General features: G+C 50.7%; 1 long non-coding RNA gene across 1 annotated transcript; it reads left to right on the plus strand.

Annotated features, from left to right (window-relative positions):
• Nucleotides 1–27644, plus strand: LOC147105440 (uncharacterized). The gene is made up of 3 exons (XR_015081644.1): nucleotides 1–91; nucleotides 20932–21098; nucleotides 27461–27644. It is a non-coding gene; the product is annotated as an uncharacterized LOC147105440 (long non-coding RNA).
• The last annotated feature ends 105 nt before the right edge of the window (nucleotides 27645–27749 follow it).

The raw sequence follows: 27749 nt of genomic DNA on the forward strand, positions 1-27749 counted from the left end.
GCGCACTCGGATCCTGCCGGACGGAGTCGGCGCGGGGCCATTCCGGGGAAAGGCCTTGGTGTCGGTTCCAGAGTCGCGATCGTGACGCGAAGTGAGTTTTCTCCGCTCCGATTGGGTGGAGAATGGCGCGGGGTGGATCGGGAGAGAATCGAGAGAAATAGAAAAACCTCAGAGTCCGCGAGGCCGCGGACCGAGCGGCGGAACTTGGACGGTGCACGTGATCTCCTCGGCGACACGTCACCCGGGCCCGCGGCCTGATTGACGGCAGCTTCCATAGGGAGCGACCGGGGCGGGACTGGAGGAGCGAGCCGGCGGCGGGTCCTCCGACCAATCGGGGAGCCCGAGGGGCGGGACTAGCGGCACCCAGTGGGCGGGGCTGGAGGAGCGAGCCGGCGGAGGGTCCTCCAACCAATCGGGGAGCCCGAGGGGCGGGACTAGCGGCACCCAGTGGGCGGGGCTGGAGGAGTGAGCCGGCGGCGTGCCCTCCAACCAATCGGGGAGCCCGAGGGGCGGGACTAATGGCACCCAGTGGGCGGGGCTGGAGGTGCGAGCCGGCGGCGGGTCCTCCAACCAATCGGGGAGCCCGAGGGGCGGGATTAGCGGCACCCAGTGGGCGGGGCTGGAGGAGCGAGCCGGCGGCGGGTCCTCCAACCAATCGGAGAGCCCGAGGGGCGGGACTAGTGCCGGCTGAGTGGGACAGAGGAGGCTGACGGGAGATTTAATTTAAATGAATTTAATTTCCCGCCTGCTCCAACCGCCCACCCTGCAACGTCACGACGTCGCCGGCGTGCACCGACTGACACTGAGCTCTCCCCCAATGAGCGAGGGGAGGCGGAGCCTGGAGGACCGACCGAGGGGCTTTGGTCCTCCAACCAATCGCGGCGAAGGAGGAGGCGGGGCCTGGGATCGGCCCGCCGCCATTTTGTAAAGGGGCCTGGTCAGGATCTGTGAGCCCTGAAAAGTTTATTTTTAATGTTCCTTTCCCATTTTACAGCTCAAACTAATTTTATTTTACAGAAGATACTTGTTTTAAACAGAGAAACATAGAAGATAGGAGCAGGAGTCGGCCATTCGGCCTCTCGAGCCTGCTCCGCCATTCAATGTGATCATGGCTGATCATAAAAAAAGCAGTTTGTTTTTAAATTGATGAAACAGAAACGAGAAACCCTGTGGAGCAAATGTGAGAAAAATATTTTTTCTCCCTGAATTAATTTTTTTAATATTAATTTTCTGCGTTTATAATTATTAATTTCAAGCACTTTAAGAGAATATGGGAGTGGTGGGGGTTCTCTTAAAGGGACAGGCGCTCTCTTTTTCTATGAGTTTTCATTAAAGGGACCGCGTCCCCGTGGATGACCGATTTTAAAGGGACAGCGTCTCCCTTTTTATAATATATATTTAAGAGACTGACATTTAAAGTAGGGCAAATCCCCTGCTCCCGTGAGTGCTTGGTGAGAAATCAGGTGCTGTTTGCTCTCTCCCCCTCCCAATTTTCTGCCAAGGGACAGAAAGCAGAGAGTAGTGGTGAACGGTTTCTTTTCAGACTGGAGGGAGGTAAACAGTGATGTTCCCCAGGGGTCGGTATTAGGATCAATGTTCCCTCTTTTTTTGAGGTGCGTGTCCCTTTTAACGGGCTGAATGGCCCATTCAAATTTCCGCGCATGCGCGTTTATTCCATTTATAGGGCGGTGAGCCGGCTGCGCGGGACCTCCAGACCGCTGCGTGGCCGCACAACTTAACGTGAACATTGATTCAGACCACTGCTTTTAAAGAGGGTGCAGGAACAGAGAGGCCTCGGGGGGTATGTACACAAATCTTAGAAGGTGGCAGGACAAGTTGAAAAGGCTGTTAATAAAGCAAACAGGATCCTTGACTTTATTAATAGAGGAATAGAGTACAAAAGCAAGGAAGTTATGCTAAGCCTTTATAAAACACTGGCTAGGCTTCCGCTGGGCACCACACTTTAGGAAGGATGTCAAGGCCTTGGAGAGGGTGGAGAAGAAATTGACGAGAATGGGACCAGGGATGAGGGACTTGAGTTACGTGAAGAGACGGGTGAAGCTGGGGTTGTTCTCCTTAGAGCAGAGAAGATTAAGAGGAGATTTGATAGAGTTGTTCAAAATCAGGATGGATTTTGAGAGTAAATAAGGAGAAACTGTTTCCAATGGCTGAAGGGACAGAAACCAGATTTAAGGCGATTGGCAAAAGGCCAGAGGTGCCATGAGGAAACAGATTTTTACACCAAGTTGTTGTGATCTGGAATGCGCTGCCTGAAAGGGCGGTGGAAGCAGATTCAATATTATAATTCAAAAGAGATTGAGGTAAATACTTGAAGGGAAAACATTTACAGGGCTTTGGGGAAAGAGCAGAGGGAGTGGGATTAATTGGATCGCTCTTTCAAAGAGCCGGCACAGGCACGATGGGCCGAATGGCCTCCTTCTGTACTGTATCATTCTATGATGCTATTCTACACAGACACACACACATACAGTCAGACAGACACACAGACACAGATACTCACTAAAATATAGTCAGACACACACTCACATTTTTTCTGCATGAACTTTTATTATTAATTTCAAAGACTTTATGAAAAAGGTGGGAATGGTGGGAGGAGGGCTCTTAAAGGGACAGGGACTCTTCTTTTCAAAGTGATTTTCATTAAAGGGACCGAGTCACTCCTTGCCTGTGGAGGGCCAATTTTAAAAGGACAGTGTCTCGAAATCAGGTGCTGTCTGCGTGTGCACCACCTCCTCCCAATTTCCTGCCAAGCGATCCCTGCGGGCACCACTCCACTCTAGGAGTGGCTCCTAGAATCATACAGCACAGAAGGAGGCCATTCAGCCCATCGTGCCTGTGCCGGCTCTTTGAAAGAGCTCTCCATTTAGTCCCACTCCCCTGCTCTGTCCCCAGAGCCCTGCAAATTTTTCCCCTTCAAGTGTTTATCCAATTCCCCAGTGAACGTTATTATTGACTCTGCTTCCACCGCCCTTTCAGGCAGCGCATTCCAGATCACAACAACTCGCTGCGTCAATAAAATTCTCCTCACCTTGCCTCTGGTTCTTTTGTCAATGACCTTAAATCTGTGTCTTCTGGTTACCGACCCTCCTGCCACTGGAACCAGTTTCTCCTTATAAGCTACAGCTATACAAAGCCCTGGTTAGACCCCAGAGAGTCATAACGGCACAGAAGGAGGCCATTCGGCCCATCCAGTCCGTGCCGGCTCTCTGTAGAGCAATCCAGTCAGTCCCATTCCCCCGCTCTATCCCCGTAGCCCCGCAAGTTTATTTCCCTCAAGTGCCTATCCAGTCTCCCCTTGAAAACATTGAGTGTCTCCGCTTCCACCACTTCCATCGGCAGTGAGATCCAGGTCATCACCACTGGCTGCGTAAAAAAGTTTTTCCTCACATCCCCCCTGTATCTCTTGCCCAAAACATTAATTCTGTGTCCCCTAGTCCTTGTACCATCAACTAGTGGGAACAGCCTTTCCCCGTCTAGCCTATCCAAACCCGTCATAATCTTGTACACCTCTATCAAATCACCCCTCAACCTCCTTTGCTCTAATGAAAACAAATCCAGCTTCTCCAACCTGTCCTTGTAGCTAAGATCCCCCATCCCCGGAACCATTCTGGTAAATCTCCTCTGCACCCTCTCAAGGGCCTTCACATCCTTCCTAAAGTGTGGTGACCAGAACTGGACGCAATACTCCAGTTGTGGCCTAACCAGCGCTTTATAAAGGTTCAGCATAACTTCGCTACTTTTGTACTCAATACCTCTATTTATGAAGCCCAAGTTCCCACATACTTTGTTAACCACTCTCTCAATATGTCCTGCCACCTTCAGGGACCTACGCACATTAACTCCCAGGAACTCCCTGGAGCACTGTGTACAGTTCTGGGCACCGCACCTCAGAAAGGATATACTGGCCTTGGAAGGAGTGCAGCACAGATCCACCAGAATGTTACCTGGGCTCCAAGGGTTAGATTATGAGGGAGAGATTACATAAACTAGGCTTGTATTCCCTGGAATCTAGAAGGTTAAGGAGTGATTGAGGATTTTAGGATTTTGAAAGGAATTGGTAGAGTAGATAGAGAGAAACTTTTTCTGCCGGTGGGGAAGTCGAGGACAAGGGGACATCACCTTAAAATCAGAGCCAGGTCATTCAGGAGAGAAGTTGGGAAACACTTCTTCACACAAAGGGTGGTAGAAGTGTGGAACCCTCTCCCACAGAAAGCAGTCGATGCCAGCTCAATTAATCATTTTAAATCCCAGAGCGATAGATTTTTGCAAGACAAGGGAGCAAAGGGATATAGAGCCAAGGCAGGTGGGTGGAGTTAAGACACAGATCGGCCATGATCTCATTGAATGGCGGAACAGGCTGGAGGGGCTGAATGGCCTCCTCCTGTTCCCATGCTCCTATTTACTCTATCAAAACCCTTCATGTTTTGAACACCTCTATTGAATCTCCGCTGCACCTTCTCTGCTCCAAGGAGAACAATCCCAGCTTCTCCAGTCTCTCCACATAACTGAAATCCTCTGTGTATTTGTCGTGGCGCAGCCGGCTATAGCAAACAGCTTTCTTAAGAACATAAGAAATAGGAGCAGGAGCAGGCCATTCGGCCCTTCGAGCCTGCTCCGCCATTCAATAAGATCATGGCTGATCTTCTACCTCATCTCCACCTTCCCGCCCGATCCCCATATCCCTCGATTCCCCATGAGTCCCAAAATCTATCGATCTCAGCCTTGATTATACCCAATGACTGAGCCTCCACAGCCCTCTGGGGCAGAGAATTGCAAAGATTCACAACCCTCTGAGTGAAGAAATTTCTCCTCATCTCAGTCCTAAATGGTCAACCCAGTGGGGGAATTAAAAACCAGAGCGTGTCAGGTAGGGACAGAATGTATAATGATAAAGGTAAAGTAGTAAAAGGGGTAAAAGCAGGAATAAATTGTCAGAAAACATATTTGAAAGTTCTTTATCTGAATGCACGCAGCATTCGTAACAAAATTGACGAGTTGACGGTGCAAATAACTACACATGGGTATGATCTGGTGGCCATTACGGAAACATGGCTGCAAGATAATCATGACTGGGAACTAAACATACAAGGGTATTTGACAATTAGGAAGGACAGACAGGAAGGAAAGGGAGGTGGGGTTGCTATGTTAATCAAGGATGGAATCACTGCAATAGTCAGAAATGATATTGGGTCAAAGGATCAGGATAGTGAAACAGTTTGGGTGGAGATAAGGAATAATAAGGGGAAAAAGTCACTAGTGGGCGTAGTCTATAGGCCTCCTAACAGTTGCAACTCTGTTGGTCGGAGTATAAATCAGGAAATAGTTGGGGCTTGTAATAAGGGAACAGCTATAATCATGGGGGATTTTAACTTTCATATTGACTGGACAAATCAAATTGGGCATGGCAGCATTGAGGAAGAGTTCATAGAGTGTATTAGAGATGGGTTCCTTGAGCAGTATGTAACTGAACCAACCAGGGGGCAGGCAATCTTAGATCTGGTCCTGTGTAATGAGACAGGATTAATAAAAAATGTCCTAGTAAAGGATCCCCTTGGACTGAGTGACCATAATATGGTTGAATTCCAAATTCAGTTTGAGGGTGAGAGAGTTGGATCTCAAACCAGCGTACTAAGCTTAAATAAAGGAGACTATGAAGGTATGAGAGTAGAATTGACTAAAGTGGACTGGGAAAACAGATTAAAGTGTAAGACGGTACAAGAGCAGTGGTCTACATTCAAGGAGATATTTCACATCTTTCAAGATAAATATATTCCACTGAGGAAAAAGTGGAGTAACAGAAAAGACAGCCATCCGTGGCTTAGTAAAGTAATAAAGGATAGTATTCGACTGAAAACAAGGGCATATAAATTAGCCAAATCTAGTGGGAGGATAGAAGATTGGGAAGCATTTAAAAGCCAGCAAACAATAACTAAAAGATTAATTAAGAAAGGGAAGATAGATTATGAAAGTAAACTAGCAAAAAATATAAAAACAGATAGCAAGAGTTTCTACAGCTATATAAAAAGAAAAAGGGTGGCTAAAGTGAACATTGGTCCCTTAGAGGATGGGACCGGGAAACTAGTGGTGGGGAACATGGAGATTGCAAAGATGCTGAACAAATATTTTGTATCAGTCTTTACAGTAGAGGACACTAAAAATATCCCAACACTGGACAAACAGGGGGCAATGGGGGGGGCGGAGGAGCTAAACACGATTAAAATCGCTAAGGAGATGGTACTCAGTAAAATAATGGGACTTAAGGCGGATAAATCCCCCGGACCTGATGGCCTACATCCTAGGGTCTTGAGATAAGTGGCGGTAGGGATTGTGGATGCATTGGTGATCATTTTCCAGAACTCCCTGGACTCAGGAAAGGTCCCGGCAGATTGGAAAACTGCTAATGTAACACCCTTACTTAAGAATGGAAGTAGACAAAAAGCTGGAAACTATAGACCAGTTAGCCTAACATCTGTGGTTGGCAAAATGTTGGAGTCCATTATTAAGGAAACAGTAACAGAGCATTTGGATAAACATAATTTAATAGGACAGAGTCAGCATGGTTTTACGAAGGGGAAGTCATGTTTGACAAATTTGCTCGAATTCTTTGAGGATGTAACATACAGGGTGGATAAAGGGGAACCAGTGGATGTAGTGCATTTGGACTTCCAAAAGGCATTTGACAAGTTGCCACACAAAAGATTACTGATCAAGATAAAAAAATTATAGGATTGGGGGTAATATGCTGGCATGGGTGGAAGATTGGCTATCTAACAGAAAACAGAGAGTTGGGATAAATGGTTCGTTCTCGGGCTGGCAATCAGTAATTAGTGGTGTTCCGCAGGGGTCAGTGCTGGGACCCCAACTCTTTACAATCTATATTAACGATTTGGAGGAAGGGACCGAGTGCAACATATCCAAGTTTGCCGACGATACAAAGATGGGAGGGAAAGCAGTGAGTGAGGAGAACATAAAAAACCTACAAAAGGACATAGACAGGCTAAGTGAGTGGGCAGAAATTTGGCAGATGCAATATAATGTTGGAAAGTGTGAGGTTATGCACTTTGGCAGGAAAAATCAAAGAGCAAGTTATTATCTAAATGGAGAGAAACTGCAAAGTGTTACAGTACAAAGGGATCTGGGGGTCCTGGTGCATGAAACACAGAAGGTTAGTATGCAGGTGCAGCAGGTGATCAGGAAGGCCAATGGAATCTTGGCTTTTATTGCAAGGGGGATGGAGTATGAAAGCAGGGAAGTCTTGCTGCAGTTATACAGGGTATTGGTGAGGCCACACCTGGAATACTGCATGCAGTTTTGGTTTCCATATTTAAGAAAAGATATACTTGCTCTCGAGGCGGTTCAGAGAAGGTTCACTCGGTTGATTCCAGAGATGAGGGGGTTGACGTATGAGGAACGGTTGAGTAGGTTGGGACTCTACTCATTGGAGTTCAGAAGAATGAGAGGCGATCTTATCGAAACATATAAGATTGTGAGGGGGCTTGATTGGGTGGATACGGTGAGGATGTTTCCACTGATGGGTGAGACTAGAACTAAGGGGCATAATCTTAGAATAAGGGGCTGCCCTTTCAAAACTGAGATGAGGAGAAACTTCTTCACTCAGAGGGTAGTAAATCTATGGAATTTGCTACCCCAGAGAGCTGTGGAAGCTGCAACATTAAATACATTTAAAATGGAGATAGACATTTTCCTAGCAGATAAGGGAATTAGGGGTTACGGGGAGAGGGCAGGGAAGTGGACGTGAGTCTAGATTCAGATCAGCCATGATCCTATTGAATGACGGAGCAGGCCCGAGGGGCCGTATGGCCTACTCCTGCTCCTATTTCTTATGTTCTTATGTTCTTATGTTAACGGGATGGTTTCCTGGACCAATATGTCGAGGAACCAACCAGAGATCAGGCCATCATAGACTGGGTATTATGTAACGAGAAAGGATTAATTAGCAATCTTGTTGTACGAGGCCCCTTGGGTCGGAGTGATCATAATATGATCGAATTCTTCATTAAGATGGAGAATGAAATTGTTGACTCAGAGACTAGGGTCCTAAATTTAAATAAAGGAAACTACGATGGTCTGAGGAACGAGTTGGGTAGCATTGATTGGGGAATGTCACTCAAAGGGTTGACGGTGGATAGGCAATGGCAAACATTCAAAGACCGCATGGATGAACTACAGAATTTGTTCATCCCAGTTTGGCATAAAAATAAATCAAAAAAGGTGACTCAACCGTGGCTAACAAGGGAAATTAGGGATAGCATATAAATTGGCCAGAAAAAGCAGTAAACCTGAGGATTGGGAGCAGTTTAGGATTCAACAAAGGAGTACAAAGGGATTAATTAAGAAGGGGAAAATAGAGTATGAGAGTAAGCTTGCAGGGAACATAAAAACTGACTGTAAAAGCTTTTATAGATATGTGAAGAGAAAAAGAACATAAGAACATAAGAAGTAGGAGCAGAAGTAGACCATACGGCCCCTTGGGCCTGCTCCGCCATTCAATAGGATTGTGGCTGATCCGAACCTTAGCCCTGCCGAGGACGCCTGGCCGGCGAACTGGCAAGAGTTGGAGGCCAAAGTCACCACTCGCTTAGGACACTGGACAGGACTACTCCGAGTGTTGTCCTACAGGGGTCGAGCGCTGGTCATAAACCAGCTGGTGGCCGCCATGTTGTGGTACCGGTTGGTCACTTTGATCCCTCCCCCTGCGTTTGTCGCCAAGATGCAGAAGAAACTCATCGACTTCTTCTGGGACAAAAGGAAGCACTAGGTCTCTGCCGCTGTTCTGAGTCTCCCGCTTAGGGAGGGCGGTCAGGCGCTGGTGTGCCTTCGCACCCAGGCTGCGACTTTCCATCTTCAGACGCTGCAGAGATACCTGTACGTCGAGAATCCTCCGAGATGGTGTGCGCTGGCGACGTATTTTTTCCACCAGCTGCACGGCCTCAATTACGACATGCAGCTCCTGTTTGTGAAAGTGGGCGGCACGCGTGCCAGCCTGCAGGAGCTGCCTGTCTTTTACCAGGAACTGCTATGGGTTTGGAAATACGTCGCTTCCAGGCGGAGCTCTCCCCCATCAGGAATGGCGGCTGTCCTTCGGGAGCTGCTGCTCAGGAATCCGCACCTCCACGACTGCGGGTTCAGGCGGCTGGCGGAGGGCAGGGCTGTGCCTGGCAAGGTGACCAGAGTCGGGGACCTGCTCGATGGTGGAGGAGCGGGCTGGATGGCGCCGGAGGAGTTGGCGCGGCGCATGTCTTGGGCCAACATCCAGCTCGCGGTCAAAGCCGTCGAGTCGATGAAAGCGACACTGCGCCCCGGCGGCTCAAGCACGTGGGGCAATCCCGTCCGAGCTTTCCCCCGTTCGGACGGAATTCCTCATCGGCGCCCGGCCCCGAAACTCCCCTCGGGAACCGGCGCCTCACAACTTGAGCCGTCTCGAGGAAATACCCTCCGTGCCTTTTCATTCCACACGGAGGTGTTTCCTGTACGGGCTGCTCCTGCACACTCTCCACTTTGCCATCTTCGCCTGCCGTCCGGACACGCCTTGGCGTGCTGTCTTGCCTTCCGGCGGAGGCGGAGGTCCCCAATGGAGGGCTCTCTATGCGGGAGTCCTCCCTTGTTCTATTGGGGACTTGGCCTGGAGGGTGTTGCACGGACCAGTTCCGTGCAATATATTTTTTAATAGGTTCACGGACTCCCAGGCCGCCTGTCTTTTCTGCGGCCTGGAGGAGTCCGTTTTTCATATATATACGGAGTGTGAGAGGTTGCAGCCCCTCTTCCATTACTTGGCTGCTCCTCGATTTTTGGTTGCACTTCAGTCCCACGCTCTTGATCTACGGTCACCTGGTGCAGAGGGGAGCGGGCAGGTTGGAGGACCTCCTCGTGGGTCTGCTCCTGGGCCTGGCTAAAAAAGCCATCAATTGGTCCAGGCAGCGGGCGGTCGAGGGGGTCGTCCAGCCAGATTGCCTGCCTCTCTTCCGCGGCCATGTTCGCGCCCGGGTGGCCCTGGAGATGGAGCACGCGGTGTCCGCCGGCACGCTCGAGTATTTCCGCGACCGGTGGGCGCTGCGGGGACTGGAGTGCAAAATTGATTTGGACAACCAAATTTTAATTTGATTTGTTAAGGTTTATTTAAAGTTTTATTAGTTACAGTCTATTTGTTTATGTTTGGTTCAACCAAAAGAGTGCCCCTCTTATGAAGAGGCCCTGGCAGCCCTTAAAGCCCAGTACCTTAAGTCGGTCAACAAAGTATACACCAGGTATCTTTTGTCTACTCGCAGGCAATTACCCGAGGAATCTCTGGACGATTTCCTGCAGGACCTTAAGGCTTTGGCTAAGGATTGCAACTACAAGGCTGTCTCTGCCATAGTGTATCAGGAAGAAGCCATCCGCGATTCTTTCATATCTGGTCTCCAATCTAATTATATTAGACAGAGACTTCTCGAGAATGACTCGTTAGTTTTAAAAACGGTCGTCGCTACTGCTCGATCATTAGAGGTAGCCCAGAAGAATTTAGAAGTGTATGCATCAGCCCATGCGTCTCTTTCAGCCTCGTGTGCTCCGAGTATGGAGGCATCCATAACACCAAAGGAGCCTCCACTTAATCCTATCGTTGCGGCTGTACCCCATGGGTCTAAGTGTTATTTTTGTGGCCAGTCTAAACATCCCAGGCAACGATGCCCAGCCAGAGAGGCTACCTGTTTTAAATGTAAGAAACGGGGACATTTTAGTAAAGTGTGTAAGGGTAATCCTGTACCCGATGTTTTCTCTGCTGTTGCCTCGGTTACGGTTGACCAGCCCATACCGAGTTCCTTGTCGAAATCTATGATGGACATCAAGATTAATGGTCGTCCTACTGGGTGTTTGATAGACTGTGGCAGTACTGAAAGTTTTATACACCCCAACCTTGTTAACTCCTGTTCATTGAAGGTGTATCCTACTCGAAGTGAAATCGTGATGGCGTCTAAGTCCCTTACTTCGGAGGTAACTGGATATTGTAAAGTCACATTGACCAATAAGGATACGGAGTATAAGGACGTTAAACTCCTCATATTACCTCAGTTGTGTGTGAACTTAATTTTAGGCTTGGACTTCCAGTGTCAGCATGAGAGCATCACCCTTAAGTATGGTGGATCCCAGCCTCCGCTCACAGTCTGCGGCCTTTCTACTTTAAAAATAAGTCCGCCTTCTTTGTTCATGAACCTTGCTCCTAATTGTAGACCTATAGCGACTAAGAGTCGACGGTATAGTTCAGAAGATAAAAAATTTATAAAAGAGGAAGTGGAAAGGCTTCAACGGGAGGGAATCATCGAACACAGTAATAGCCCATGGTGTGCCCAGGTGGTGGTGGTTAAAACTAATGAAAAGAAAAGACTTGTGGTCGATTATAGCCGGACTATAAACTTGTATACCCAATTAGACGCCTATCCTTTGCCTTGTATTTCTGAGATGGTGAACCAGATAGCTCAGTACCGCGTGTTCTCCACCATTGATTTAAAGTCTGCCTACCATCAACTCCCCATTAAAATAGAAGACCGACCTTATACGGCCTTCGAAGCTAATGGGCACCTGTACCAATTCCTTAGGGTGCCCTTTGGAGTGACGAACGGGAGATGGATCGTATGGTGGATGAATACGCATTGGAAGCAACATTCCCGTACCTGGACAATGTTACTATCTGTGGGCGCGACCAATGGGAGCATGATCAAAATCTCATGAAGTTCCTAGAGACTGCAAAGAGGTTAAACCTGACCTACAACGAAAACAAGTGTACCTTCAATACTACACATTTGTGTATTCTTGGTTGCGTTGTGCAGAATGGGGTAATTGGGCCGGATCCTGAAAGATTACGCTGTAGGAGTCTACGTACTCCTAGCAAAAAGTACTGAACTCGGAGAGGTTCAACAGAAAAGGTTTAATTGTTGAGACTGCATGTTGAACACAAAAATGGCGTCAGAGACTACACCAAATCCGACTGCCTTTCATCAGTCCACAGCTTCGACTGCTCCTCCCCCGCTCTGGGCTTAACTATGTTGCAGATCGAGTTTCTTAAAGGTGTGATCCTTCTTAAAGGCATGACGCCTGATTTATAGTCTACGGACCGAAAAGCGGATTCTGTCCTTTCTGTGATCGGTACGCCACACAGCTCCCCCCAGAATCCGCTAGTAGGGAGTGTACGAACCGGCGTGGTGGCTTGATGGCACGGCCGGAATGGCTCTTGGCGGTTGGTGTCGGGAGCGGGGCGGTCGGACGCGTCAGGCGGTCTGCCCCACGGTGGGGGTTGGCCCACTTGAACGGGTTCGTCGGGCTCTAGGTGCGCCAGCTTGAGCCGGTCGACCGACACCTTGTCAGTTCTGCCGCCCACTTCGAGGAGGAAGAACTTGTTCCCCGTCTGGAGTACCTTGTAGGGTCTGTCGTATGGGGGCCATAGAGGTCCTCGGTGGGCATCATGGCGCATGAAAAAAAATTTGGCCATGTGCAGGCTAGGTGGTACGTGGGTTGCTGGTTCGCCGTGCCGGCCGGTGGGTACCGGAGCGAACTGTTGTGCTCGGTTGGCGAAAGCGCGGCGTTGCTGGTCAGCCGACCAGGGGGTCGTGGCGGTGGGCAGGAACTCTCCGGGTACGCGCAGCGGCTGGCCGTACACGAGTTCCGCCACCGAGACTTGCAGGTCTTCCTTGACCGCGGAGCGTAGGCCAAGTAGCACCCACAGGAGGCGGTCGATCCAAGCCTCCTCCTCGAGGCTGGCGCGGAGGGATGCCTTCATGGACCTGTGGAATCGCTCGCACAGTCCGTTGGCTTGGGGGTGGTAAGCCGTGGTGCAGTGAACGGCCACCCCGAGGTTTCGGGCGATGGCGGCCCACAGATCAGAGGTGAACTGCGGGCCTCTATCCGACGTCATGTCGGAGGGGACGCCGAACCGAGCGATCCAGGTACCGATGAACGCCCTCACGATGTCGGCGGTGGTGGTGGACATCAGTGGAATGGCCTCGGGCCAGCGGGTGGTATGGTCCACGATTGTCAGCAGGTGCGTGTGACCTTGTGATGGCGGCAGGGGGCCGATGAATTCGATGTGGACGTGGTCAAACCTTCTTTCTGGCACGGTGAAGTCCTCGAGTGGGGCTTTGACGTGCTGGTGGATTTTGGCACGCTGGCAAGCTATGCAGGGTCTGGACCAGACACGCACATCTTTGCGCAGGCCGCGCCAGACAAATCGGTTGGCCACCAGTCTAATGGACATGTGGGTGCCGGGGTGTGAGAGGCCGTGGACGATGTCGAACACCCGTTTTCGCCAGGACGCCGGGACTACGGGGTGGGGTTGCGCCAAGGAGGTGTCGCATTTGACTGTGATGGCGGACGGGCCGCAGGCGACGTCGGTCAGTCGCAGCCCTGGGAGGGTTGTGGGCGCGGAGAGCAGATCGGGGTCGGTGCGTTGCTCCGCTGCCAGTTGAGCATAGTCCACTGCCAGGTGGGCGCCGTGGATGGCGGGGTGGGATAGGCAGTCGGCCACCATGTTGTCTCGACCGGAGACGTGCCGGATGTCCGTGGTGAATTCGGACACCGCGGCGAGCTGGCGTTGTTGCCTGGCTGACCACGGGTCCGCAGATTTTGCCATCGCGAATGTCAGGGGTTTGTGGTCAACAAACGCGGTGAAGGGGCGGCCCTCCAGAAGAAATCTAAAATGACGGACTGCCAGGTACAGTGCGAGGAGCTCGCGGTCAAAGGCGCTGTATTTGGCCTCAGGGGGGCGCAGTTGGCGGCTGAAAAAGGCCAGCGGTTGCCAGGCCCCATCGACCCACTGTTCGTACATGGCGCCGACCGCGTGGTCGGAGGCGTCCGTGGTGAGGGCCACCCTGGTGTTGGGCTGTGGGTGAGCGAGCATGGTGGCATCGGCGAGCGCCTTTTTGGTCGAGTCGAAAGCGGTCAACATGTCCGCCGACCACTCGATCGCCATTCTGTCTTTCTTACCCCGGAGGGCTTCGTATAGGGGCCGCATGAGGGAGGCCGCTCCGGGAATGAAGCGGTTGTAAAAGTTGATCATCCCCAAGAACTCCTGGAGGCCTTTGATGGTGGTAGGCTGGGGGAACTGCTGGATGGCTTGCACCTTGGCGGGCAGGGGAATGGCTCCATCCTGCGTGACGTGTTGGCCGAGGAATTCGATCCTGCTGAGGCCGAATTGGCACTTGGCTGGGCTGATGATGAGCCCGTGCTCACTGACCGCTGGAACAGGGTGCGGAGGTGCTCGATGTGTTCCTGCTTGGAGGAACTAGCTACCAGGATGTCATCCAGGTAGACAAAGAGGAACTTCAGGTCCCGGAGGACCGAGTCCATGAGCCGCTGGAAGGCCTGGGCCGCGTTTTTGAGGCCGAAGGGCATTCGGAGGAACTCTAATAGCCCAACAGGGGTGATTATGGCCGTCTTGGGAACGTCCGTGGGGTGGACTTGCACCTGATGGTAACCGCGCACCAGGTCGACTTTGGAGAAACTGAGCGGCCAGCCAGTCTAGCCAAGTAGTCTTGAATGTGCGGTATGGGGTACCGATCCGGCATGGTGGCATCGTTTAGGCGCCGGTAGTCCCCGCAGGGGCGCCATCCCCCATCGGGTTTGGTGACGATGTGGAGTGGGGAGGCCCAGGGGCTGTTGGAGCGGTGGATGATGCCGAGCTGTTCCATTGTGGCGAACTCGGCCCGCGCGATCTCCAGCCTGGCCAGGTCCAGCCTGCGGGCGTGGGCATACACCGGTGGGCCTGTGGTGGGGATGAAGTGTTCTACCCCGTGCTTAGCAACTTTGGCGGAGAAGGTCGGGTTGGTGAGGGCTGGGAACTCAGCCAGGAGTGCTGAGTAGTCGTCCGTTGAGCGGGCGCGGCACTGCTACGCCATTTCGGCGGGTTGGGAGGGGGCCATAGCGCCCGGGATAGGTGACATGGTGTTCATGTCCACGAAGCGGCGCCGAGGCATGTCGACCAACAGGCCGTGGGCGCACAGGAAATCCGCACCGAGGAGCGGGGAGAGCACCTTGGCGGTGATAAACTCCCAGTGGTAGCGGCGGCCTGCGAGGTTGATGGTGACGGTGCGGGTGCCGTACGTCCGGATGTCGGTGCCGTTGGCGGCAGCCAGCGCAGGGCCGCGGCCACCTCGCTGGATCTTGAGGGCGGACGCGGGGATGATGCTGCACTGTGCGCCCGTGTCGCATAGGAAACGGCATCCGGAGGCGCTGTCCGTAACGTACAGCAGCGCGCCTGCTTGCCCCACGGCCATCGTGTAGGCAGGTGTGGGGGCGGTTGGAAACGTGCAGGGATGGCTGCAGCGGCGTGCCCGTGCGCCGAACCGGGTATGGAAGTAGCAGTAGCCCTGGGTCGGAGGGCTTGGGTGACGTGGGGGCCTCGTGGCCGCGCGATAGAGGGTGGAGCGCGCGCCGACGCTGCGGAGGCCAGGTCGGGGGTGACGGCGTGGTTGGAGCCGGCGGACAGGAGCTTATCGGCTTCGTCGGCCAGGGCCTCGAGGTCCGTGAGGCTGGACGCCACGATCGCCAGGCGGATGCTGGGAGGTAGTTGGCGGATAAAGAGCGTGCGGAAGAGGGAGCCGGGCGGTTTCTCATCAGTCAGAGCAAGCATGTGTGAGAGCAAGTCTGATGGCGTGGAGTCACCGAGGCCCGGGAGGTCGAGGAGGTGGCAGTTGTGCATAAATTGGGAGGCTGCGAATTTTTTAAGGAGCGCGGCCTTGAGATGTGCGCACTTGCCTTCCTCCGAAGGGTTTTGTAGTGTTGTCCAGACTTTCGTGATTGTGGAGCTGCCCAGGGAGGTGAGGAGGTAGTTGTACATCGTTGCGTCGGCGGTGATGCCGCGGAGTCGGAATAGCAATTCGGCTTGAAGGAACCAGGCGGTGGCTAGGTTCTCCCAGGACTCCGGCAGCTTCACAGAAACTGCGTTTGTGTCAGCCATGGTTACGCTTAGGAGTCGTCCTGAGCGTCGGGGTCACCAATGTAGGAGTCTACGTACTCCTAGCAAAAAATACTGAACTCGGAGAGGTTCAACAGAAAGGTTTAATTGTTGAGACTGCATGTTGAACACAAAAATGGCGTCAGAGACTACACCAAGTCCGACTGCCTTTCATCAGTCCACAGCTTCGACTGCTCCTCCCCCGCTCTGGGCTTAACTATGTTGCAGATTGAGTTTCTTAAAGGTGTGATCCTTCTTAAAGGCATGACGCCTGATTTATAGTCTACGGACCGAAAAGCGGATTGTGTCCTTTCTGTGATCGGTACGCCACAATGCCCACTTAAGGAATTACCTTTACCTCGCACTGTAAAAGCTTTAAGAAGGTGTCTGGGATTCTTCTCGTACTATGCCCAGTGGGTGGCTAACTACTCAGATAAAGTCCGACCTCTTATTAAGTCGACGTCTTTACCACTGTCGGTGGAAGCTCAGGAGGCTTTTTTTAATATCAAATGGGACATTGAGAAGGCAGTGGTATGTGCCGTGGATGAGAAGATCCCTTTTCAAGTGGAAAGTGATGCATCTGATTTTGCGTTGGCAGCAACTCTTAACCAAGCTGGTAGACCAGTAGCTTTCTTCTCTCGTACATTGCAAGGACCAGAAGTTCGACATTCTTCAGTGGAAAAGGAGGCACAGGCAATTATTGCAGCAGTCAGGTATTGGAGGCATTATCTCGCTGGCCGACGTTTTACGCTCATTACTGACCAGCGATCTGTGGCCTTTATGTTCAATACTAAGCAGAGAGGCAAGATCAAAAATGATAAGATTTTAAGATGGCGAATAGAACTGTCAACATATGACTATGATATTCAGTACAGGCCTGGAGTATTCAATGAGCCATCGGATGCTTTGTCACGAGGAGTATGTGCTAGTCTGGGTATAGATAAGCTTCAAAGTCTCCACGACGCACTCTGCCACCCTGGGGTTACCAGAATGAACCACTTCATTAAGTCTCACAATCTACACTACTCTATTGAGGAGGTCCGGACAATGACCAGAACCTGTCGTGTTTGTGCTGAATGCAAACCCCGCTTCTATAAGCCGTCCGAGCCAGCTCATCTTATTAAAGCAACTCGACCATTTGAGCGTTTGAGTCTCGATTTTAAAGGTCCCCTTCCATCGAGCGACCGTAATGTCTATTTTCTTAATATTATAGACGAGTACTCTCGGTTCCCTTTTGTTATCCCCTGTCCGGATGTGACCAGTGCTGTTGTAATTAAATGCCTCTGCCAACTGTTTTCTTTGTTTGGCATGCCTAACTATATACATAGTGATAGGGGTTCTGCCTTTATGAGCGAAGAATTGCGACAGTTTTTGCTATCGAAAGGGATTGCAACGAGTAGAACTACCAGCTATAACCCTCGTGGTAATGGGCAGGTCGAGAAAGAAAATGCGACAGTGTGGAAGGCTATCGTACTGTCTCTGAAGTCGCGAGGCCTGCCGACCTCTCGCTGGCAGGATGTCCTGCCAGACGTGCTGCATTCCATAAGGTCTCTTTTGTGTACAGCGACGAATGCCACCCCTCATGAAAGGATGTTTAGCTTTCCAAGAAAAGCTACCAATGGAGTATCGTTACCCACATGGTTGATGACCACGGGCCCTGTGCTGTTGCGCAGACATGTGAGAGGCCACAAGGCTGATCCACTGGTGGAGGAAGTACAACTCCTCCATGCTAATCTCCAGTATGCGTACATTCAATATCTGGATGGGCGAGAGGATACGGTCTCTATTAAAGATCTTGCACCTGCTGGAGCTCAAAAAGAGTTTGACTCTGAGAGTAGAGTTTTTTATCATGGTATTGGACCTTTAGAGACACAAACTCTCAGTGTGGAAAACACTGATCATTCTGGGACTTTGAATGAACCGGAGTTAGTACCCTGGGAGGAGCCTCAGCAAGAGTTACGTCATTCCCAGAGGACTATTAGACCTCCTGACAGACTGAATCTATAGCAGGGGGTGAATGTGATGAAATAACTCTGTGTTCTGGCATTTGTGTTCTGGCATTTGTATTGGCTGTTGTGTTGTACTTGTTAATGTCTGGAATGTTTTACAGGTGTAATCACTAATGCTCTTCCCTAGCCTGGCCCCTCTGGATTGGTGTGAGTCTTACTTATAAGAGCTGGGTTGTACTCATAAGGGCTGGGTCGGTGATGAATGATGGTTGCCCTGTGTTAATATTATGTTATGTTCTTACTTAATAAAAGCCTTGAGTTATAAGCCTTAACCTCTTGGCTTCAGACCGTTGTTTGGCACTTCAGTAAGGGTAAACCGGGAGAGCTTCTTCTCCCCTCTGATATAAAGGGTTGACGTCCGCCTTATTCCCTATCAATCACTCAGAGTCCTGCGAGGCCTCCCGCCTGATCCATTACACCAAACGCCAGACCATCTCCTCCCGGGAGATCCAGACCGCCGTCCGCCTCCTGCTGCCCGGGGGAACTGGCCAAGCACGCCGTCTCGGAGGGGACGAAAGCAGTCACCAAATACACCAGCTGCAAATAAAGCCTCTCGTTCCTCCCACCTTAAAAACTCAACCCAAAGGCTCTTTTCAGAGCCACTCACGAGATCCAGAAGGGACTATTTATTTTCATTTGACTAATGACATTTGAAATATGGACAGCATAAAGAATGAAACTCTTTAAAAAATGTTTTATCATCCTTTCTTTATTTGACCCTCACTTTCATTTTTTTGTCGTATGTTCAGATTTTGCTGGTGTGTTTTTGTAATACAGTATATCGTTAATTTAAAATAGATTGAAATTTAACAAATATATAACAAAATGATGCATTGTCACTGCCCTGTTTTGTACAAAGCACTCATTTATAAGCGGGTCGCTGAAAAGCTAAAATGAAATTAAATCTGTCAATTCAGGAACCAGTAATTTTAAAGGATCAATTTGCCATAATTCAAATTTAATAATTAATTATTCAGTCTCACAGATGCCATTTTAATGATTATTCAGTCCCACAGACGCTATAATTTTAATCAAAATGATTATTCAATCCCACAGATGCAATGATTTTAATAACTGGTTAATATTCAGTCCCACAGAGGGCCATCACTTTAACAATAACGAGTCTAATTCACAGACGAGCTCTTATTCTATAAGCCGCCTTTGTCGTTGTTGTCCGAGGTTGGAGCGGATTGAAAAACGCGCCAATCCGAGGCAGAGATTTGCGGGTTTTCAGCCAATCAGAAGGTTCGGCTGGGCCGGCGGCTGCTATAAAAGCCGCAGCCCAGAGGAACAGAGTTAGAGCGGAGTCCGCCCAGCGGGGGAAGGACAGCAGCCGCCGCCCAGCGGGGGAGGGACAGCAGCAGCAGCAGCCGCCGCCGCCCGGGGGAGGGACAGCAGCAGCAGCAGCAGCCGCCGCAGCCGCCGCCACCCGGGGGAGGGACAGCAGCCGCCGCCGCCCGGGGGAGGGAGGACCTGGGCTATGACGTCACCCGCGCGCTGCGGCGGTTGAACGGCCGATCAGGAGCCACGTGACCCCGGCGCTGGCGGCGGCCTTTCAACACAGTGGGCGGGGCCCCGAGGCGTTGCGGGCGGCGATTGGTGGGTGCAAGTTGTCAATCTACCAGTCGCAGCCAATAGAAGAGACGGACTCCGTGAGGGACTTTAAGCGCACGCTGTGTGGCCGCAGTGCGCATGCTCGGTGCTGCTCGCAGTCCCCGGATGAGGTTCCGGTTTGAGGAAGGAGATAAAATGGAGGCGGGACTGAGGAGCGGAGGATGGTGCGGTGAGTGTGGATCAGCGAATCTCCGCCATTTACAGCAGCGCCGGCCTCTCTCAGGCAATCTTGGGTCGGAGTGTGGGGCCCAGTGAGATCAGACAGTGTGTAACCCGGGGAGGATGGACCCAGTCAGATCAGACAGTATGTAACCCGGGGAGGATGGGCCCAGTGAGGTCAGACAGTGTGTAACCCGGGGAGGATGGGCCCAGTCAGATCAGACAGTATGTAACCCGGGGAGGATGGGCCCAGTGAGATCAGACAGTGTGTAACCCGGGGAGGATGGGCCCAGTGAGATCAGACAGTGTAACCCGGGGAGGATGGGCCCAGTGAGATCAGACCGTGTGTTACCTGGGGAGGATGGGCCCAGTGAGATCAGACAGTGTGTAACCCGGGGAGGATGGGCCCAGTGAGATCAGACAGTGTGTAACCTGGGGAGGATGAGCCCAGTGAGATCAGACAGTGTGTAACCCGGGGAGGATGGGCCCAGTGAGATCAGACAGTGTGTAACCCGGGGAGGATGGGCCCAGTGAGATCAGACAGTGTGTAACCCGGGGAGGATGGGCCCAGTGAGATCAGACAGTGTGTAACCCGGGGAGGATGGGCCCAGTGAGATCAGACAGTGTGTAACCCGGGGAGGTTGGGCCCAGTGAGATCAGACAGTGTGTAACCCGGGGAGGATGGGCCCAGTGAGATCAGACAGTGTGTAACCCGGGGAGGATGGGCCCAGTGAGATCAGACAGTGTGTAACCCGGGGAGGATGGGCCCAGTGAGATCAGACAGTGTGTAACCCGTGGAGGATGGGCCCAGTGAGATCAGACAGTGTGTACCCCGGGGAGGATGGGCCCAGTGAGATCAGACAGTGTGTAACCCGGGGAGGATGGGCCCAGTGAGATCAGACAGTGTGTAACCCGGGGAGGATGGGCCCAGTGAGATCAGACAGTGTGTTTCCTGGGAAAGATGCCCCAGCTTCGGTTTGCCTAAAGCACAGGGAAATTGTACATTTCTATCCAGAACTTTGGTGATTTGCTGGAAGCCCAGGCGGGCGTGGCGGGGATCTGAGAAAAGGGACAACATCAGACAGAAGCACTCGGACCCAAACTTTTATTTTTATTAAGCTGAAGAAAGGTCTACATTACATTACTTCACACTTTTCATGTTGTTATTTTCTGTTTTGCCACAATTAGATCTCCCGGTGATTGACTGAGTGATTGAGAAAGGTTCACAGCTCAGAGTAACCCGGGATTGTAGACTGAGGAGCGACAGCAGGTGAACGAACACAGGATTGTGAGAGCACCAACCGGAGAGAACTCTTCCGATTCAAAGAGCTTCCAGAGATCGACCGGGGAAAAAGGTCAGAGAGAGTCCCATTGACTCAGATACACACTGGTCCTGGAGATGGACTGGGGAGAAAGGTCAGAGAGTCCCATTGACTCAGATACACACTGGTCCTGGAGGTAGACTGGGGAGAAAGGTCAGAGCGAGTCCCATTGACTCAGATACACACTGGTCCTGGAGATAGACTGGGGAGAAAGGTCAGAGAGAGTCCCATTGACTCAGATACACACTGGTCCTGGAGATAGACTGGGGAGAAAGGTCAGAGAGTGACCCATTGACTCAGATACACACTGGTCCTGGAGATAGACTGGGGAGAAAGGTCAGAGAGAGTCCCATTGACTCAGATACACACTGGTCCTGGAGATAGACTGGGGAGAAAGGTCAGAGAGTGACCCATTGACTCAGATACACACTGGTCCTGGAGATAGACTGGGGAGAAAGGTCAGAGAGTGACCCATTGACTCAGATACACACTGGTCCTGGAGATAGACTGGGGAGAAAGGTCAGAGAGTCCCATTGACTCAGATACACACTGGTCCTGGAGATAGACTGGGGAGAAAAGTCAGAGAGAGTCCCAGTGACTCAGATGATGTCCCCACACTATTACTGCAGATTTGGTTTCCCCAATCTATACATAGCTTAAAATCCCCCATGATTAATCTATTACCCTCGCTACATGCACCTCTAGTTTCCTGAATTATACGCCGCCCTACATTACAACTACAGTTTGGGGGCCTATAAACACCTCCAACCAATGTTTTCTGCCCCTTGCTGTTTCTTGGCTCCACCCAAACTGATTTTTTTACTTTATTTTTGGAGCTAAGATCATTTCTCCCTACTGTCTTTATCCCATCCTTTATCGATATGAGACCAAAACTGTGCCCGGTACTCCGGTGTTGTCTGACCAAAGCCCTGTACAATTGTAGCAAGACTTCCTCACTGTTGTATTCCAACCCCCTGTAATAAAGGCCAACATGCCATCTGCCTGCCCAATTGCTCGCGGTACCTGCATGCTAACTTTGTCTCCTGTACGAGAACACCTAAATCTCTCTGAACACTAACATTTAATCATTTTTCACCATTTAAAAAAGGTTCTGTTTTTCTACTCTTCCTACTAAAGTGAATACGCACACATTTCCCCACATTATGTTCCATCTGTCACACTTAGACTGCCCATATCCCTTTGCAGGCTCTGTGTCCCCATAGCTTACTGTCCCACCTAGCTTTGTATCAGCAGCAAACTTGGATACATTGCACTCGGTCCCTTCATCTAAGTCAGTAATATAGATTGTAAATAGCAGAGGCCCCAGCACTGATCCTTGTGGCACCCCACTAGCCTGCCAAGCTGAAAATGTGATGTTTATCCCTTCACCAATTTAGTATCCACGCTGCCACTGCTCCTTTAATATCATTGGCTCCAATTTTGTTCACCAGTCTATTATGAGGTACTTTATCAAAGGCCTTCTGAAAGTCCAGAAACAGAGCATCAACTGCACTACCTTCATCAACCCTCTCCTATTTCATCCATTGGCTCATTCAAGTCAGCCAGGTTAGATTTGCCTTTAAATAAAATCCATTTTGTCTGTCGCTAATAAACCCATGTTCTTCCAAGTGACGGTTAATTGTGTTTCGGAAATAACACCGATGTTAAGCTGAGTGGCCTGTAGTTATTTGGTTCATCGCGCTCTCCTTTTTTGAACAGGGAAGTAATGCTTGCAGCCCTCCCGTCCTCTGGCACCTTTCCCATATCTAAGGATTGGAAGATTGTGGCAGAGCGGGTGACATTTCTACTTTGAGCCCTGCCAACCAATTTAGTACATCGTCCTAATCGATTTATATCCTGTCCAATTTCTCTAACACCTCCTCCTTTACTGTACGATTGGCAGCATCTTCTCCTTTAGTGAATACGCAGGCAAAGTGTTAATTTAGTACCTCAGCCATGTCCTCTGCTTCCACAAGATTGCCTTTTTGGTCAGTAATCAGCCCCACCTTTCCTTGGGCTATTCTTTCACGCTTTATATGTTTATAAAAGGCATTAGTGTTCCCTATTATGTTACCACTAATCATTTCTCATACATTCTCCTTGCCCCTCTGTTGCTGTTGTGTGTTTATTACACTAGTGGCAGCGTTAGTGAAACAGCAAAGTACTGAATTTTACAAAGACTCAAACTGGTACTGAATTAGCAATCGCTTTTACATTTCCACAGTGGGGAAAGGAAAGACTGCTGATTGATAGTTATAATGCACGGGCACACACAAATGGAGAATTATGATTGTAAAACAGCAGTCAAATCCACCAGTTGTATATTCATGGTGTTTTCTGAGATCCCAGAGGTTGGGTGATTGGGCAGAAGCGTGGCAGATGCAATATAACGTGGATAAATGCGAGGTTATCCACTTTGGTGTCAAAAACAGAAAGGCAGACTGTTATCTGAATGGCAATAGATTGGGAGAAGGGGAAGTGCAATGAGACCTGGGTGTCCTTGTGCACCAGTTGCTGAAGGTAAGCATGCAGGTGTAGCAGGCGGTGAAGAAGGCAAATGGTATGTTGGCCTTCATAGCAAAAGGGTTTGAGTACAGGAGCAAGGATGTCCTGCTGCAGTTGTACAAGGCCTTGGTGAGACCACACCTTGAGTACTGTGTGCAGTTTTGGTCGCCTTATCTGAGGAAGGATGTTCTTGCCATGGAAGGAGTTCAGCAAAGATTCACAAGGCTGATCCCTGGGATGGCAGGAATGACGTATGAGGAGAGATTGGGTCGATTGGGCTTATACTCGCTGGAGTTTAGAAGAATGAGCGGGGATCTCATCGAAACTTATAAAATTCTGACAGGTCTGGACAAATTAGATGCAGGTAGAATGTTCCTGATGGTCGGAGAGTCCAGAACCAGGGGTCATAGTCTAAGGATAGGGGGTAAGCCATTTAGGACAGATGAGGAAGAATTTCTTCACCCAGAGAGTGGTGAACCTGTGGAATTCTCTACCACAGAAGGCGGTTGAGGCCAAGGCTTTAAATATATTCAAGAAGGAGTTAGATATATTTCTTAAGGCTAAAGGTATCAAGGGATATGGGGAGAAGGCAGGGACCGGGTACTGAGTTTGGATGATCAGCCATGATCTCATTGAATGGCGGAGCAGGCTCGAGGGGCCGAATGGCCTACTCCTGCTCCTATCTTCTATGTTTCTATGTAAATGGAGCAAGCTTGGGGTTTGATGTGGTAGAAGGCGAACGAGATGAGAACGGAAATAATCTAGCGTAAGAAAAGGCCCGAAAATTAAACAGTCTGGAACAGAACATCAATTCGTCTTCTCTTATCATGGAGAAATCAAATATTTGACACACTGTGTTTGAAACAAAGCTTATTTATTCACTGAAATAACAACAGAAAATGCTGGAAATACTCAGCAGGCCAGGCAGGATCCGTGGAGAGAGAAACAGAGTTAACGTTTCAGGTCTGGGACCCTTCATCAGAACTGGAAAAAGCTGGAGATGTAACAGATATTACTAAGGTAAGAGGCAGGAAAGTTATCCTGGGTGGATCTGAAACACGAAGGGTGGAAGTTCAGTTGGAATCCACGTGGAATAAGTTGGAACCGGAGACAGGTGCTGAGGAAAGAGATGTGGCTGTGAAACCGAGTCTTGGAAAATGTAGCAAATGGGGATGGCAAAATCATACAGCATGAAAAATGGGAGTAAGGGTTAAAGTCTGAAATTGTTGAACTCAATGTTGAGTCCAGAAGGCTGTAAAGTGCCTAATTGAAAGATGAGGTGCTGTTCCTCGAGCTTTATTTATTCACTATTTAAACAGAATATTAATCTCCAGCGCAGATACAGGAGTTATTAAGATCAGCAGAAACAAACCATGACTACTAGAATGAACATGGTTCAGTCCTCAATCTGATCACAGTAAATCATGTTCCATTCACTAATCTGGTCTTTTACCCAGCATTCCCCGCGGTGGACCACGTGCCGCACCCAGACTACAAGAGCCCGGCGCGGGAGGGGCCGGTATATTGAGCATGCGCAGTGCGTTACTGGAGATGGAGGGGGGCTGAAGCTGGGAGCGCGATGGTGCAGCGGGTAAAAATCGCGACGGAGGGAGTAATGGACCGGTAGGTGGGTGGGGAGGCTTCAAAAACAACTCGTGCAGGAGGCAAGCCCCCATAATAAGCTGAAGATCCCGTGTTTGCAGTTGCGGGGATTTCTTCCCCTTACAGGCCCAGGTTAACGGCAGCCATCTTTGTAAAGGAGAGCGGAAAGATTCAGTGCGACGTCACCCTATGCCTGAAACAAAGAGCCTTGTGTCCAATGCGGGGAATGAAGGCCCACAGCCTCCCCTGACCCTGAACAAGGGACTGGAGAAACTCGCTGCCCTGCGGATCAGACAATCAGCCGGCGCTGGTCCCGCCCCTCGGGCTCTCCGATTGGTTGGAGGGCCCACAGCCCGCTCGCTCCTCCAGCCCTGCCCACTGGGTGCCGCTAGTCCCGCCCCTCAGGCTCCCTGATTGGAGGACCCTCTGCCGGCTCGCTCCTCCAGCCCCACCCCGCTCGCTCCCTGTGGTGATTATTCTGTTTTATAAGAAGCATTTTAATTGGTTGCCTGTTTCCTGCCTTGAGATATATGCTGTAAACTCATTGGTAGTTGATGTCATGTGATTTGTGGTGGCCATCTTAAATTCAGTTCTCTACAGCCTTGGTTGGGACTGGGTGTGAAGATGTGCTGCTGGTGTTTTAAGGTTAATAAAGCCTAGATTTAGAAAGGCAAATCTACTCATTATTTCACTCCCTATTGGTCGGAAGCTGCCGTCAATCAGGCCGTGGGCCCGGGTGACGTGTCCCCGAGGAGATCACGTGCACCGTCCAAGTGCCGCCGCTCGGTCCGGGGCCTCGCGGACTCAGGTTTTTCTATTTCTCTCGATTCTCTCCCGATCCACCCCGCGCCATTCTCCACCCAATCGGAGTGGAGAAAACACACTTCGCGTCACCGATCGCGACTCTGGAACCGACACCAAGGCCTTTCCCCGGAATGGCCCCGCGCCGACTCCGTCCGGCAGGATCCGAGTGTGCAGGCGCAGCTCCGAGTGGGGGAGGAGGGTTGGTCTCCTCTGGGCATGCGCGGTCATTACCCTTTGTGACCGGGAGGGGTCGCTGTGCCGGACTCGGCCCAAACCGCCGATCCGAGTGCGCATGCGCGGGCTCTCGTCTGTCAATCAACCAACCGCCAGAAGAGGTCGCTGGTGAGACCAGTGAAGAAAGAAAGACTTGCATTTATATAGCGCCTTTCACCACCACCGGACGTCCCAAAGTACATTACAGCCAATGAAGTACTTTTGAAGTGTAGTCACTGTTGTAATGTAGGAAATGCAGCAGTCAGTTAGTGCACAGCAAGCTCCAACAAACAGCACTGTGATAATGACCAGATAATCTATCATTTTTTATGTTGATTGAGGGATACACATTGGCTCGGACGCTGGGGATAATTCCCCTGCTCTTTCCCACATTACAACAGTGACTACTTCATTGTAGTACTTCATTGGCTGTAAAGCACTTTAGGATATCTGGTGGCACTATCTAAATGCAAGTCTTTCTTTCCTGAAATAATGCCATGGGATCTTTTACATCCACCTGAGAGAGCAAACAGGGCCTCAATTTAACATCTCATCCGAAAGACCGCACCTCCGACAGTGCCGCACTCCCTCAGCACTGCACTGGAGTGTCAGCCTGGATTTTTGTGCTCCAGTCTCTGGAGTGAGACTATGAACCCACAACTTTCTGACTCCGAGGCGAGAGTGCTGCCCACTGAGCCACTGGCTGACACTAAAGAGCAAGCAGTTCTGATGAATGGTCACCGACCTGAAATGTTAACTCTCTGTTTCTCACTCCACAGATGCTGCCTGACCTGCTGAGTATTTCCAGCATTTTCTGTTTTTATTAAAGAAACGAGGGAGTGATTGCTGACGGGAAGAATGTTGGGTCGTCCTCCGCATGCGCACCTCCCTGGCGGCTGAGGCAAAACACTGACTCGCCCCCACCTGAGCCGCTCACGCGTACCAGATGTTGTGGCTCCGCATGCACGCCCGATGTTCCAACCGCGGGGTTTTGTGTGCTGAGCATGCGTGTTGCAGACCGATCGGGACGGGTGATTGTAGAGCAGGAGGGAGAGCGTGGGGGCCATGAGCACATGCGCGGGACTCGGTCAACAGAGCACTTTCTGCAGAGCCAGGGCCTTGTGGGTATTACAGCCGCCATTATTGCTGATCTTTTCAACCAACTTGTGCAGCAGCTGGGGCCTGAAAATCGGCTTCACTGCCCCTAGGTTCGGAAAGGGGAAAATTAAACAACAGTTTGCCTCTGATCCTTTTCTGATCTCAATTTACAGGGTTACAGAAGTGGAGCAGTTACAGGCGGGAAGCTCAGACCAAACATCACGTCAAGATCTGACAGTCGCTGGATTCATCAGGACTGAATATCGGCCTTTGCACATGGAAGGAGAGAGCAGGGATCGCAACGCAGACAAACCGCATACGTGTTCGGTGTGTGGACGCGGATTCAGCCGATCGCCTGACCTGGTGAGACACGTGCACCGTTACACCAAGGAGAAACCGGGTAAAGGTGGGGACGGCGGGAAGGGCTTCAGTTCCCCGTCTGCATTGGAAGTTCAACGGCGC

Source organism: Somniosus microcephalus, chromosome 17 (genome assembly GCF_052327205.1).
Source record: "Somniosus microcephalus isolate GS21.2 chromosome 17, FLI_Smic_1.0, whole genome shotgun sequence".
NCBI classification, from domain to species: domain Eukaryota; kingdom Metazoa; phylum Chordata; class Chondrichthyes; order Squaliformes; family Somniosidae; genus Somniosus; species Somniosus microcephalus.